Source organism: Protopterus annectens, chromosome 7.part1 (assembly GCF_019279795.1).
Source record: "Protopterus annectens isolate FY-2018-M chromosome 7.part1, PAN1.0, whole genome shotgun sequence".
Classification (NCBI taxonomy): Eukaryota; Metazoa; Chordata; order Ceratodontiformes; family Protopteridae; genus Protopterus; species Protopterus annectens.
The window spans coordinates 483,011,371-483,027,545 of NC_056740.1; the positions used below are offsets into that span (position 1 = coordinate 483,011,371).

The 16,175-nt window shown below is 40.1% G+C and overlaps 1 pseudogene; it reads right to left on the reverse strand.

Moving 5' to 3' along the window:
• Positions 1–960: 960 nt before the first annotated feature.
• The window catches only part of LOC122807602, a 38,689-nt pseudogene continuing 23,474 nt past the window's right edge, over positions 961–16,175 (reverse strand).

The following is a 16,175-nucleotide window of genomic DNA, read 5'->3' on the forward strand; positions in this document are numbered from 1 at the left end:
TAATCATCTGTGGCAAACTTGTGACGTTTGCCTTCTTAAAACCAATTGCATCACATCCTCAACCTTGTCTGTTCTTCCCTTTTATAACTCATCTGATGATCTGACTCTGGAAACATAGGTTAGTACTAGGCTAAACCTTCTGCAAAGTGTAACTTTTGGGATTTTCAGTTTTGATATCTCTACCTCAACAAACTCTGAACATCTCCATCTCCTATGCTTAGGGGTGTGTATGTATTTCTTGACCTCTTGTGTCTTGATGTCTTGTACCAGGCTAAGATGTCATTTCCAGCCCCCCTCTACTTTCTGGTTCTTTTCCATCGTTTGCACAGTACATGTCTTGTTTTGCTTTACATTGCAGGAAACTTTCCACATTTGATTCTCAAGCCGCAGAAAATGTTAGTGTTCTTGATATCACCAGATTACCAATTTTGCCTTGTATTACTATGAGAAATACACCACATGAATAATTGTCCAAAAGTGTCTGATCTTTAATCCAGCCATCTGTAGAAGAAGGTGTGGCAACATTTAAGCCTCCATCATCTTAGACAAGAATGTTGGCCTTGGAGGGTGCGCATATGGGAATGGGAAGGTGCCTTCCTCACATATTTATAGGCCAAGGGTCAGGTAGAACAGTGAAGGTATTGGACCCAGAAAATAGACATTAGCCAAGGCCTCCCCTATATCTGTTTTTTTTTTTTTTTAAATCCTCCACTTGGCCCTGCATGTTTTTGAGCACTGACTCGAGTCTGCTAGGCCTCATACAAGCCTACTGCTGATTATGTAACAATTCCCATTTCACTGTCAGCATCTTATTCTGCTGCTCTAACAGACGGACCTTGTCTATAAAACCAGCAAATTTGCTGTTCGGTGTTTTGATTTGTTCCTTCTCTTCTCATCGGACAACTCCAATAGTAGGGTCTACTGCCAAGTCGAGGATAGCCAAAAGTTGTTTGTTTACGGTCACATTAGTGATGGTTGGAAATGCTGCTGAGCTGCTGTAGCCTTCTGCGCTGCCAGCTCCATAACCAAAGGAACCCATCCTGGCAGCGATACCACCTCCCGTACCAAGCCCTTCACCAGTGCTGAAGCCATAACCAGAACTGGCTCCACTAGCATCTCGGTATCCAGGCCCAGTTTGACATTCATGAGATCCTGGTAATCATGTACAAGGCGGGCCATGTCCTGCTTGGCCTTCTGTAGAGCAGCTTCTAGCTCTGCCCTCTTATTTCGGGCATCTTTAAAAGCCAGCTCACCTCGTTCTTCAGCTTCTGTGATAGCAGCCTCCAGAGAAGCTCGCTGGTTCTTCAGGCTTTCAATTTCATTAGTCGGTCTTGTGATCATTCTGGTCATTTCTGCAATCTCTGACTTGGTGACATGAAGGTCATCCCCATACTTTCCAGCAGAGCTTGCAAGTTCTTCATACTTCTGCTAGTAAAAGGCCTCAGCTTCAGCTCTGCTCTTGTTGGCCATCTCCTCATACTGCAGTCTGACCTCTGAAATTATGTTGTCCAGATCAAGCTGATGGTTGTTGTCCATTTGCACAATGGCTGTGATGTCCTGTACTTGTGTGTGGAGTTGCTGAAGTTCCGGTTCATATATAGTCCTCAGGAAATCAATCTCTTCTTGAAGAGACTATAAAGTCTGTCACTCAGATGCCCTGAGCTCATCCGTTGCCATATATATACTACTCCTTTGTTAGTAAAGAATTAGCCTCTGGACAGTTATGAGTTGATGATGAGCGAAGGGGTGCTGACCTCTCAGCAGCCTTTAAGGGTGAATCTTAGAGTTTCAGCACAATGCATCCCCTGTATGAGCATCCAAGAAAGTACCATGACTGTCCAGCTAGTGCACAGCAAACCCTGAGTACTGGATTTATGTAGTGTGTTTGACATCTGGTGGGTTTACATCCTGAGAAACTAAGGTTTTGATGCAGCATACAACACCCAGAACCCAACCGCCATTCATTTGTTACCTGTCATATGAGCAAGTGAGCACACTCACTTCCAGAGCTAAAGACAGGGGAATATCTCCCTCTCTCTGCCTTCCCCGGGAAGTAGATTGTAAGTATTAAGAGATCCTAGTTTCTGTAATTGATAAGATTACTGGCACCTTCTCCCTTTCACTCCATCCCTGATTTCCCCGCTGTGTAAGCATTTGAGCTCATGAGGTCCTCTTTGGGGTACCCTATGTCTCCTTTTCCTTGTCCCCCAAAATGGCTAAATCAGTATTTGTAGAAGAAGAATAGGAAACCGTGAGTTATCTCTCTTGTGGATCATTTCCTGAGAACTACAGTTGCTTTGGCCTGGAAACATCCAGTTTTTGCTCTCTTTGCTACAAGGAAGCTGATATCCTTTACAAAAACTTTAACAGAACAGAGTGTCATTTTTACTGAGTATCCTGGGACAGATTTCAGAGTGATTTCTTCAATCTAGGATAGTTCTCAGAGACCACAGCATCTTTCTTCTTTGCCACCAAATAAGTCAAAATCTTTAAAAAGAGTGGGCAAGAGGGTGCTATCCTGTGTCACATTGGGCATGAAACCCTAGAATTACTTGTCTAACCTGTCCTGGGTGTAATCCTGCTTTGTGAACTAGGTACTAACAAAGCTGTCAGAACTCCATGCTGCTGGGATTAATGAATCATTGGAAAAAAACCTTAAGCTTGCCCATTAGGCTTTTACATAGCCACATATAACTTTGACTGGATTTATGGTGAGACTAAGGCAGCAGATTCAGTTGTGTACTAGCTGATGCAACTTAGGCTGTCCTCTTTGGATGATGAACTGAGACAGGCATTCTGTATACCACCTTTTGAGGTGAGAGTCTTTTTGAACAATCTTCCTAGGCTGTTATGGAAGACTTTCAAAAATAAAAGGAAGTACTGCTACTATGGTAGTACTCTGATTTCCCCTGACTTCCTTTCTTCTTTTAGTCTAGTACTGCTACTATGGTAGTACTCTGATTTCCCCTGACTTCCTTTCTTCTTTTAGTCTAGTACTGCTACTATGGTAGTACTCTGATTTCCCCTGACTTCCTTTCTTCTTTTAGTCTAGTACTGCTACTATGGTAGTACTCTTTGATTTCCCCTGACTTCCTTTCTTCTTTTAGTCTAGTACTGCTACTATGGTAGTACTCTGATTTCCCCTGACTTCCTTTCTTCTTTTAGTCTAGTACTGCTACTATGGTAGTACTCTTTGATTTCCCCTGACTTCCTTTCTTCTTTTAGTCTAGTACTGCTACTATGGTAGTACTCTTTGATTTCCCCTGACTTCTTTCTTCTTTTAGTCTAGTACTGCTACTATGGTAGTAGTCTGATTTCCCCTGACTTCCTTTCTTCTTTTAGTCTAGTACTGCTACTATGGTAGTACTCTGATTTCCCCTGACTTCCTTTCTTCTTTTAGTCTAGTACTGCTACTATGGTAGTACTCTGATTTCCCCTGACTTCCTTTCTTCTTTTAGTCTAGTACTGCTACTATGGTAGTACTCTGATTTCCTGACTTCCTTTCTTCTTTTAGTCTAGTACTGCTACTATGGTAGTACTCTGATTTCCCCTGACTTCCTTTCTTCTTTTAGTCTAGTACTGCTACTATGGTAGTACTCTGATTTCCCCTGACGTCCTTTCTTCTTTTAGTCTAATCCATTTCCTCAAGAAGATGTAGCCCTCTTATAGAATGACAAGGACATTCAAACATTAGCTGACTTTGCCCCCTAGTTGTCCCTGTTAACTCACCACAGAAGCTGTCAAAGCAGTGCTGTAGCAGTCCTGACCATTTCTCAGGACTACTTGTAGGAGGACACTTCTCCAAGTTTGATATTTCTTGAAGAACCTATCAAGAGTTGCTAGGTTTTAGATGCACTTTTTAGATGGCCATGTCCATGAACTATGAGTTCCATCCTCAGAAAGAGGTCTGTTAAAAGACTAGGTGGTCTTCAACGCACTTTGGTGCAGGTCTACACTGTATCCTCAAAGAAGCTGTAGAACACCTTCTGTTTTGGAGAGAGGCAGATTTTGTTTTCCTTTTTACTTATTCTGAAAGGTGTGGAAGATTTCTGTCCCATCCTGGACCTTCGTTACATCAGTGAACGCATCCTGTATAGCAGATTCTAGATGGTGACAGTCCTTGATTGTCATATCCCTAGAGAGCTTGAACATGTCTGCTTTACCTGATTGATGTCTTTTTCACACACCATTGTCTGTTTGCCATACAGAAAATTCTCTTTTTATGTGCAATCTTCATTTTCAGCATGGACTGTTGGCAGAGCATTTACCAAGGACAAGGTGATTGCTGAAGTAACCAATGCCTTATGGAAGAAGGTAATTCTTGTGTTCCTCTACAGGGATGACTGACTTTTAGTGGTCCAGTTAGAAGAATATGTGGCAGCAGCCTTTTTGGATGCTTTGGTTGCATATACGTGGGTTAATCATAAATAAGGATCATTCATTTCTTGTACCAGCTAAAAACATTGCCTTTATCAGAGAGTTGAATATTGATGATTATTGATCAGAACCATAGATATGAAAGTTACACACTTAACGAAATGATAGATCTGGATTGATTGTTCTTTCTTTAACAACTTACCCACCCACCTTCCCCCATCCAGGTCTTGGTTAGGGAGTAGAGGGCTAGCTTCTTTTAAGGCTGTTACTGTTGTGTTTCATTTACAATTTCTTTGCTTCAGTAGGGGTTTACTAAAATCTTTAATGCTGACAACATTGCTTGCATGATGTTATTGTTAAGGGAAAAGACAGTAGCCTAGGAAAAGTTTAGATGTTCGACTAAATCCTGCCAGCCTAACACCTATCAGTTGTTGAAGATAGGACTACTGTTTCAGCAGCTATTGTTATGGTAAGGATGCACTGTTCGTATACATGTCCTCTACACTTCCGCGTTCCTTTCATTTCTTTTATTACATAACTGTCTGTGCCTTTTGTAAGGAAGTATGTCATATATATATATATATTGTTTTCTTCTACTTCTTACTTGAATAAGTAAATAGATCCTTATCAGTTTGTTTTCCTACAAAAGCAAGGGTAGGTACAATGTATACATGAATAGCCAATCGACCAGCATGTTTTTTTTTTTTTGAGGAAACCAGAGTACCCAGAAAAAAACCCATACAGATGTAGAAAGAACCTCGTAATTCCACACAGAGTATGACCAGAGCGCAGGACTGAACCATGTGTCCTGGAGATGTGAGGCCAATACTTTAACCACTGGATCATCATATTTCCTGTTAATTCAGGTTCTCTGTTTTCAGATTGTGTATCCACTTCTTTTTTATATTTCATATGAAAATGTTTCTCTTTGAACATTTCCCAAAGTATCTCTCTTGTCCCCCCAAATTTCTTAGAGGATGTACATACATTCTGCTCACGTATCATCTGTTTTGTATATCTCATCAGTTTTGTTGTCCACATCTATTCTGTTTAAGGTGTGAATAATCACTCCGCAAAACAAACAGCGTATGTAGAGAATCGCTGTTGACTGTGGCACTGGATTTCATTTACTCACTCGGGACATGGCTGCTTTAGGAAGCCTTTTTTAGTAGGACGGGATTAATTAGAACACAGGGTCCTTTTGTATTAAGGGAGTGTAGCACTGAAGTTAATCATCTTATAAACATTTCCCAGTAGAGATGTTTTTTAATCCAAGGATTTGCAGAAGCAGAGCATAAACATGGTGCGGCAGTGAAGAAGGGACTGGAAGGGGAACGTGAAAAATGTGCAAATCCTGAAAAACATGCATTGCATTGTCTGATGGGTCATGGCACCTCCTGTAAAGATTTACTTGAAAAACAGGAATGGCTGTGTTTTTTTCTTCCTTGCCAAGAAGACAAACCAGGATGATTTGATGCTTTAACAGAAGCAATTATGACATTTTCTTCTGTGGTGAAATCAACAGTAATGCTATTGTAGTCTAGGTATTGTGCGTTTTTGTGCAGACAGGTGTAAAATTTTACAGTGTTTGGGTGAAACCCACACAGGCAGAGATGCTGTTACTGTTGTGATGCAGTATCTTTATGTTTAGCGTCTGAATGCTCTCTGAAGAATTATTTCATAAACTTATTTTCTTTCTATTGCTATGCAAGTTTAAAGTGAAAGTCATCCCCAGTGGTGCTCACATTGCCATGTCTTTTTGTTTAGACATAACTTACCTTTCACTGTGCTCTTCATAGGATTCTGAAATGTTTCTACCTATTGCAAGGGACCGTACAACTCCTTGCTTTGATTTATGATCTGTGCAGCATTTGTTTGTATGTTTATGTATTGCTTTTGATGGTGGTTTTATTTGTCTTCTTTAAGACTGTCACAAACTAAATAGTTAATGACAGAGTTAGCACTAACGGATGGCCATCTTTCCGTGGTAGTCACTGTTACATGCTAGATAATTTGGTAGTGCCTTTCAGTAGGGAGAAGAGACCTTCTCTTGTTCTACTTTATTTCTGACATCACAAACATTGTCTGCAGTGGAAAAACTCATGCCTGTGAATCTGAAAAAATGAGTTTTAATTCTTGAGGACAGTACAGGTTTCTGAGAAGTAATTTGCTCCCTGTATTGAACTCCCAGCAGCTGTAAAACTGAACAGAAGTCAAGATCTTCCATCAGAAAGATTTGGCATTTAATTTCTCTTCCCATGTTGTGCATTCTGAAAAACAAATGCCATTCCAGCTTTAACTATCCATATTTCTACCTTTATTCTCATTTTATTTACATAGTTTTCTTGTTTATCTTATTATTTACTTATCTGATGACAAGGTCCAGGGGGAAGAAACCATTTTCAGACATGACCTGGACCAAAGTCCAGAGGAATTAAAATGATTTGCAGTATCACAAAGGAAACAATTGCATACGCTGCTAGATGTAACACCGAAAGCGTGTTGCACACTTGCAATATTATCAGAGTAGGATGGTCTGTGTGGGGGCAGCTGTCTGATGGACAAAAATACAAAGAAAGCACTTCTGCAAGAGCAAATGTTGTGCTACATGGGGAAATCCTTGTTACCCCAAGGTACATTGAACTCAGACTTGATTGTCTTACGTAAGAGGTACTGGGATAAAATCCTCTGAAGGAAACAGTGTCTGGAAACTTTGCTCCTTAAAAATCAGACAGCTTTGTGTTAATGACATTTTGCAGTATTTGGTTAACATAAATGGCACCTGCAGGACTGTCTTCTGAAATCTTACCCTAGACCCCAGTTTTATTGTCTTGGGGTTAGTTATATGGACTTGAACCCAAAAATATATGATCAGTCAGGGTAACATTAACACTTCTGCTGAGCTAAAGGGAAGAGTATCTTGCATAACAAAAATCTCGAGACAGTTTCCAAATAACCAGTCAGATTAAGCTCCTATTGGTTGTGTTTCCCCATTCACATTACTAACCTGCACAAGTGCTTCTTTTGAGGCGGGGGTTTACATGGAAAATCCTGCTTGGTAAGTTGGATAGTCAGGATACCAGTAATGGCAGATATAATGCCAGAAGGCTAGTTGGCGCCAAAATGAATTTAGTTGTTAAGCTTGGATATTCATTGGCTAATTCTTTTTCTACTCAGGGTGGTTTTTTTTGTACTTTTCAAAAGCATAACTAACACTAGGTAAGACTGCAATCCAATTTGTAGCTTGCTACAGCTCCCCCACCATGCCCCAAGATTCTCACCACACCTTTCTAAACATACTGGAAACTATTAAGATACAACCAAACACCTTAATACTGGGTGATTTCAACTACCCTGCCATTAACTGGGAAAACTACTCGGGTAGCAACACCTTTGCCCAACGGTTCTTGGAATTCATAAATTCCAATGCCCTGGATCAACTAATCTATGGTCCCACCAGGGGCTCCAATATCCTAGACCTGGTCATTACCAACATGGGAAATCGATGCTCCACACTTGTGATCACCCCCTCGTTGATCAGGTCTGACCATAAGTAAATCACCCTTGACATCCACATCCCACCCCCACCCCCCAGTAAGGAAACCTCCATAAAAAACTTCTCCAAAGCCAACTTCATGCTACTCAAGTCAGAAATGACAAACTTCATGACACCCATGCAGACGGGACCTGAAAGTTCGACTGTTGAGTCCTACACTAAGGCACTGTATGAGCACATCCACTTGTGCATGAATTGTGCCGTCCCAAATAGAACCAAGGCACTCTCCTCCATAAAAAGGAAGCCAATGAAACTTTACAACAAAAGGAAGAAACTGTTGAAGAAAAGAGGAAAATCCCAGGATGCAAAAATATCCTTTACCAGCCTCAGTAAGAAGCTGAGATCCCCCATAAAATCCTGAAAAGCTAGTTATGAAAATAAAATTGCCAAAGATTCCAAAGACAACCAAAAGGCATTCTATAGCTATGTCAAGAATCTAAATGGCAATGCTAGATCTGCTCTGAGCTACAACAGAATGGCATTAAATATACTGATCCCAAGGATATTGCCAATATCCTGGCAGATCGATTCAGTGCCAACTTCACCCCCTTCTCACCCCCTAAAGGACCCATCTCAATACTGAAAGATTGCCAAATTCCGGTAATAACGGCCACACAGGTAAAAAACGCACTCTCCAAAGCTAAGAATACAGCATCCATGGGACCAGATGACATCCCAGGCTGTGTACTACATGAACTACAAAATGAACTTGCACCTCACCTAAGTGTCAAGTTTAATCATAGCCTCACCTCAGCCTTTGTGCCCACTAAGTGGTGCACAGCTACAGTTATCCCACTCCACAAGGGGGGATCCACCTTGGATCCTAGGAACTACCGGCCATCAGTCTGACAAGCCTGATCTACAAGGCCATGGAACGTATTATCATGAAACTTATAAACAAAGACATTGGCAACCTTCAAACACTGGACCCCACCGAGTTTGGGTTCATGAAGGACCGATCTTGTCTCCTGAACCTGATTGACCTCTTCAAGTCTGTCTCCAGAGCTGTGCACAAGGGTAAGGCAGTCCACACAGCCTATCTGGACCTCGCCAAGGCTTTCGACACTATCCCCCACTCTGAAATCATAGATAAAGTTACTAAGCTGGGCATTAATTCCTACGTCACTCAATGGGTTGCCAACTGGCTTACTGACAGAACCCACACTGTAAAAGTAGCCGACTTCAAATCCAGCTCCAGACAAGTGACAAGTTGAGTACCTCAGTGTTCAGTCCTGGGACCGCTCTTGTTTGGCATCTACTTCTCTGAAGTACAGGCCAACACTAAGGGACTCAGGCTAACAAAGTTCGCAGATTACTGCAAATTGGGAGCCATTATTGAATCCCCAAATTATGTAGATATTCTACAAAAGGGCCTTACAGAAACAAATGATTGGTATCAGAGCTATGGGCTCAAGCTCAATGCCAAGAAATGTGTAGTTATCCCCTTTGGGAAAAAACATGTATCCATGAATTACCACATAGGTGGCAGTACACTAAACACCAAAAGTGTGATGAGAGACTTAGGGACACAGGTGGACAGTGGTCTCACCTTTGATAACCACATCACCACAACAGTCAGGAAATCCTTCTATGTGGCTCACCTCATCATTAAGGGCTTTTCATCCAGAAAAAAGGAGGTCATTGTCCCACTGTACTCATCCCTCTTTAGACCCATTATAGAATACAACTCCCCGTTTGGTATGTACCTCTCAAGACATCTGCAACAACTGGAAAGGCCACAGAAATACCTCACTAAAAGAATCACAGGCCTAAAGCAGATGCCCTTTGCTGACCGTCTAAAAAACTCCAGCTATACTCTGTCACATATCGTCTACTCAGAGGCGGTCTCTGCTTAACATACAAGGCCATGTCAAACCCAGAGCTGTTGGACATGCTACACTTAAAGAAATCTCAATCCCACAGAGTCACAAGCTCCAGGGATCTAAACCTTGTCATCACAATGAACAAAACATGCTGGAGGGATAGGTTCCTGACCCAGAGACTCCCCAGACTCTGGAATAGACTGCCCATACATGTCAAGCAGAGTGCCTCTTTGGCCGTCTTCGAAAGGAACCTTGACAATTGGATGGGAGATAGGAAATTCACCCCAGGGATTCACATCAGTCGCCCTGCTAGACAAGGGTCCAGGAAATTAAATATTTTGGGAAGAAATAGCCAGGGAATTGTTATGGCTAGGCTTGTATAGGCCCTAGGGCCGATAGCCTAGTACCAACCTATGAACCTATAACAGAAAACTACAAACTGATTGAGTCAGATGTGGAGTTCAGATACTTTCCTTGCACAACTAAAGGTTTCTGCTAATATCTTTAGCTACATAAAATTGCCTGCCTTTCCTTCCAAATATGTCAGAGAAAGAGGTCTGTTATGCACTATGACTTATGCTTCTGACATGTACACCTTAAATGAATTTTGCCATTTTAGTCCACAGCCCTGGGGCATTGTATTTTTTTTTCTTCCATGTCCATTATGGTTCTTGACAAGAATCTCAGCTCCTTCATATTTTTTGAGTAATATTGCCATATAATACATAGTCTGTAACCCAACTCATTTTAAAATATTCTTATTGTTCCCTTAAAAAGTTGTTTTGTTTCAATTAACCTGGCAGGCATTGTTGAACCCCTTTATTCCTTCTGAAGCCGCAGAGTTTGGAAGTGAAAGAAGCCTTGTTCTCTGCAAGCCACACATGGTGGCAGTGAGTATCTTCTGAAGAATGGCCTGAACCCTTCTAACAAGAAGAGTCTGCTGCCTAAGGTCTGCCCTGCCTCCCATTGGAGGTGTACTGGTAGTGCACACTGAAAGACGTGGGGAGAAGGGTTGTATACTGACTCCAAGAAGGAAACACAAATGGAGTAAATATGAATCTATTTAATATCTTGGGTTATGCTTGACCCTTGGTGCTACTCTGATGTCTGCACGTCTGTGAACATGGCCTTCTTCCTAATCCAACTGGAAGTCAAATGGCTATAGGCACACAAGAGTGCCAGTGAGGAAAAGGTGAGGAAAGAACTGATATGGTATATGACAAGGTGCAAAGCTGAACAAGAAACATTTCAGTTTATGGCCTTTGATAATTTGTATGTGAATATTTCTGATTCTGATTGCAAGTTTTGCACCTTTTATTTATCAATATGTTATAGTAAGTGTGGTCATGTGATGTAGGTAAAGTGATGACTCATTTCTTTTGTTTCTATAAGCATTACTTTATCTTTTGCCTTGAACAGAAGCAGTATTCTTATGATTGTTTGTTTTAAGCAGTATCTTTAATGTGCATAGCCCAGTGACTAATCAGTTAGTCTTGTACAGATTTTATGTGTTGGTTTGGGCCATATACTTTTATTGCATCTTTTTTTCCCAGTTACCATAAAACACTCTTCAAACCTGTCAGTTTAAATACTGACTTCTTTACATAGAAGCGGGAAGCTATAGACTGATTTATCTTAGTCAGGGGTGGGGGTTCAGATATTTACCTTGCACATTTAAAGGTTTCTACTACTTTTTAGCTACTGAGACCTATCTGCCTCTCCTTCCAAATATGTCAGAGAAAGAGGTTTTGTTATGCAGTAACCATGATTTATTATTGGCACATATGCACCTTAAAATATTTTTTTATTTCACATTTTATAGCAAAAACATTGACAGACGTTTGTTAAAACAAAACACTGTCAAATTTAAATCAGACTTAGCTTGAGCAACAATAACACTTTTCTTCTTAGAAACTCACATTTATTGAAGATGCATTTGGCAAGCCATTAAACTACACAGAAGTGTGCTGAGATTTATAGCCAAATAATATATACTAAAGGACTATGTTAGGGGTGCAGGGATTTAAAGAGAACTTTATAACACATTTGTTAACAACCTGGGACAAACCACTGAAGGCAGCTGTCCCTTTTTGAGAGCAGATAAGAAGCATTGCATGCTAAAGTGACTTAGAGTCACACGGTAGGCAAACAAAGGTTCAGAGAGTCCAACCCTGCACTACAAGAAGCAGCTCATTAACAGCTCATAGTCTTACTTATCTGTTCTAAGTGGCAGACAAACACTTATGTAGTCCAACACAATGCATTTCACACCTATGCACCTGCAACAAACAAGCTATTATATAATTGTATTCAGAGCTGAAATATTAAACTTGTAGACTTCATGTTGTCCAGCTTATTTACAACCAAATAATAAACACACTGTCAACTGTTAGCAAAACCAGGAAACCAAGGATCATACCCAAAGAGCATGGCTAATATTATGATGTTCATGTTTGCTACCATTGATTCCTGCCTGGACCCAGAATATGCTGGAATGTAGGAAGCAATTGTTTATATGCACACATACATGATCATCATTTACAGCCCTGTGTATGACTGTGTATACCTCAGATGTTTTCTTGCAATCAAATACATGACCAAATACATAAATAACAACTTAGAAATATATCTTAGCTCACTGTTATAAGAGCTATGCAGTGCAATCCATTTTACCCCATGCCTATCCAATCTCTCAGATCAAGAATCAGAGGCAAAAGAGTCAAAGTCAGGAACAGATTTTAGGTATTGCACTTATATACTTACATAGTTGGTAGTATAACAAACTTAGCATAGCAAGCATTTTTAAAGTATATGAAGTCTAAAATTAATGTTTGTCATTATGTAGTGACTGCAATCCATTCAATTACAACCACTTGCATGACTGCACACCTCAGATATCTGGTTGAATCAAGTGAATGGTTAAGTACATAAAATATTGGCCAAGAATTATATCTCAACTCACTGCTGTCAGATTTATGCAATACAACCCACTTCAGCTCATCTCTGTCTCCTCAACTTCTTAGTTCAAGAATCAGGCACAAAGACTCAAAGTAAGGAACATATTTTAAGTATTTCTCTTAGAAAGTTGCAAGAATAACAAGCTTTGCATTAGCAGGCATTTTCTGAAGGATACAATGTCTGAGACTCACATGTGTATTATTTAGTAGTTGTAATCCACAACAGTTTGTCTAAAATCCATACCAAAATACCTCTCAGCTTTGTTCAAGAATTCTGGATAAGGCCAAAAAATAAATGGGGTGGTGAGGGAGAGACTTAAAGGCCCCAAAAGGGTTGACTTTTATTTAGTTTGCTATCATTTTATCTACTTGTTAACCTGGTAAACCAACTTGAAAAATGTCCCTTTGGGGATGAACTGGGTGTAGTGTCCTGTTCAGTGACTTGCTCAAAGTCAAAACATAGGGAAATTGAGATGAAAGAAAGCAAGCTCTGTACTTTTGACTACAGGAAGCACTATAATTCACTTAAAATCAAAAAGAAAAACAAATGAAACTTAAATATGCATTTTTGAGCAGAACTGTGAAACTCTTAATTGCTAGCATTATTGACTGAAATGTTCTGCAGAAGTGAGAGGCAGATGATTGGCAGCAACTCTAATCACTTAAAACATTAATAGAATGGGAGGTTTTCCATCAACATGGATTTTCTGAGTAAGAGCTATAAAATCACTAATCATTAGCATTAATGACCAACTGTAAAGTCCTCAACTATTTACCAGAAAAAAATAATAATTAAATAAGCAAAAATAAATGAAAAGGTTTTTATGCAGGATTGCGAAAATATGAGGCAGGGTCAGAAGAAGAGAGACAGGAAGTCTAATTCACTTACAGAGTTAATGGAACAACAAGTTTTGTACAGATATGAATTTATAAACAAGAACTTCAAGCCCCTAATGAATGACGTTGTCCAACTATACCAAAATAGTTTAAGAAAAACTTTAAACTGTTAATATCCTGCTGCCTTTTTGTTTAGTGAATTTACTAAAGTACAAACTACTAAAAACTCCCGGGTGCCCTCTGGGGGATTCTGATGATAAACACATGTTCAGCCTTTAAATATACACCCTTTCAACACAAAGGACATGAACTGAAGTGATATAGTTAATTGTGACATAACTTGTACAGCAATTATGTAACTTACTAAATTATTACACTAGCTCCTTATAAGTGTTCAAAATGTAATATTTCTAATTGATTCTCACTATTTCATTCATTATGAGACATAGTGCAGTACCTAATAATCATTTTACCTTCAAGATGATTTAAAGCCAATACCCCCCCCCCCGATAAAACAGATGCTGGGGAGTTTTTGATAAACAGCTTGTATATCCTACTCACCTTTTTGTTTACCGATTTCAAAATGCGTCAGAATGGTTTACGAGATAAAGGTGTGTGTGTGTGTGTGTGTGTGTGTGTGTGGGTGGGGGGGGGTGATCACACATGCACACACAAAGCAGTATACTGCATAGTAATTACTTTCAAATCCATGCACATGCACTACACATGGCAGTGTGTCTACAGCACTGTGTGGTATCAGCAATTCCAAAACACCGCTGTTATACAGGAATTGCAAGCTCATCTGATTATTAGTGTGTTTTGACCATGACAAGTTTCAGTGCATGTCTTTCTTGCTTTGGCTCAATGAGAAAAAAGAAACGAGCACAGATGAAAAAGGAGCAATGCAACATGCAACACATTTTTATTTTGACGATGTTTACTGGAATCCTGTGAGCAGCGGGCCCTAGGCAGCTGCTTAGGTCACCTTGTGCAGGATCCAGCCCTACACACACACACACACACACACACACACACACACACACACACACACTGGCATATCCCCCCCAACACACACAGCTCAACTGTACTTCTCTGCACCACAAGTAGTTATATAGGAATGAATTGATGACTGGCATCTTTTAGTAGTGTTCACTTTTTATTACTAGAGTAACATTTTACTTGCTCAGCTAAGTAATTCAGGACCTGCAAACATTTACAGGAGAGAGTACATGGCTAATTAGCACTAACCACCCCCCAGACTGCCACATTAGGATGCATCTTCACCCTCAACACCACTGTCCATGCTGTGGCCCTGCAATGAAAAACTTCAGCAGTAGAGCAGTTTAAGAATCAGAAGAACTTGCCATAATAAGTTAAACCTTTCTAAATCTGATGGATCATTTTAAGATGCCATGTTTTGGAATTGTAACCAAGTATATTACTTCATGTTATATTAAGGTGTTTCAATTGCAGTGTCTTACTTTCATGCAATATTTAAAGAAAATTCAGCAGAATATTCTTCCAGTAAAATATCAAGGCATTTCTGGTGATGGGAGAGGACTCAAGTTCTCAAACATTTTTTTCAGGAACAGAAGATGTTTATCATTATGGTCATTCCTACAGTAGCCTGTAGCCAGCCAGCTTCCAAAGCTTCAGAGCACCTTCCACTTGCCAAAACCTTTAGTCGAGCTGATTGGTAGGTTTGGAAGCCCTTTAGAATTTCCTGCTGCTGAAGCGAGCACTCCTCTATGGGCTTTCAAGGACTTATGGTCAGCTAACGCTGTTCCTTTGCTGGGCAGATGAGTTCCCTTCAGGGAAATAAAAACTTCCACTTTACTTTTTATTACAGAAAACATTTTTTTTTATAAACTATTGTTTTTTTTAAGCTAGAGAAAATTGTTTTTACGGACTGTCATGTAAACTTTAAAATGGGAACTTTACTTTTTTATTTTTGTAGTAAAAGTCATTTAAAGCTATGTTTTCTCACAGGAAATTTTTATTTTACTTTTTGTGGCTGAGTAAGTGTTTAAAGTGCTTTTTACTATGTTTTACTGGGAGAAAACTTACGTTTTTTTTTACTACTTTGCTGTTTTACTGATTATTGCCACTAAGCACCCTGGGAGTTAGGCACCTTTTTCAGCTTGACCATGGAGCATCCTGTCAGTTCCTTGGTTGTACCTTCTGGCAAAAAAAAAAAAAAAAAGATTGTTAAGCAGCCTTTGCCACCACAGCAGGAGCTAGTATTTGCCCTCAGCTGCTGGTGGGTGACCCTGCTGTGACCAAAGCTGGTTCCATGGACCACTCGTCTTTTTTCCCTGGAACCCTGTGGTGTGTAGTCCCTACATAGACCAGGGTTAGACACATCTGCTGTGGCTGTCCATCTGCTCTTAGCAGGCACAGGAGAGCGACTCTTGTCAGTTCTGGGAGAAGAGGTAGAGAACGTCTCTCTACTTAGCCAAAAAACTGTACTCATCCCTAGGGAGGTTACTGGTGACAATTCTAGCTTTGTTTCTTCAGATATTCCTGTCAAAAAGAAAGAAAAAAGCGAAACTTATGTGTTCTCCTGTTTTGGTTACCACCCTGGACAGCAGTAGTTTATTGGGATTAGCTCAGGGTTTAGTGCAG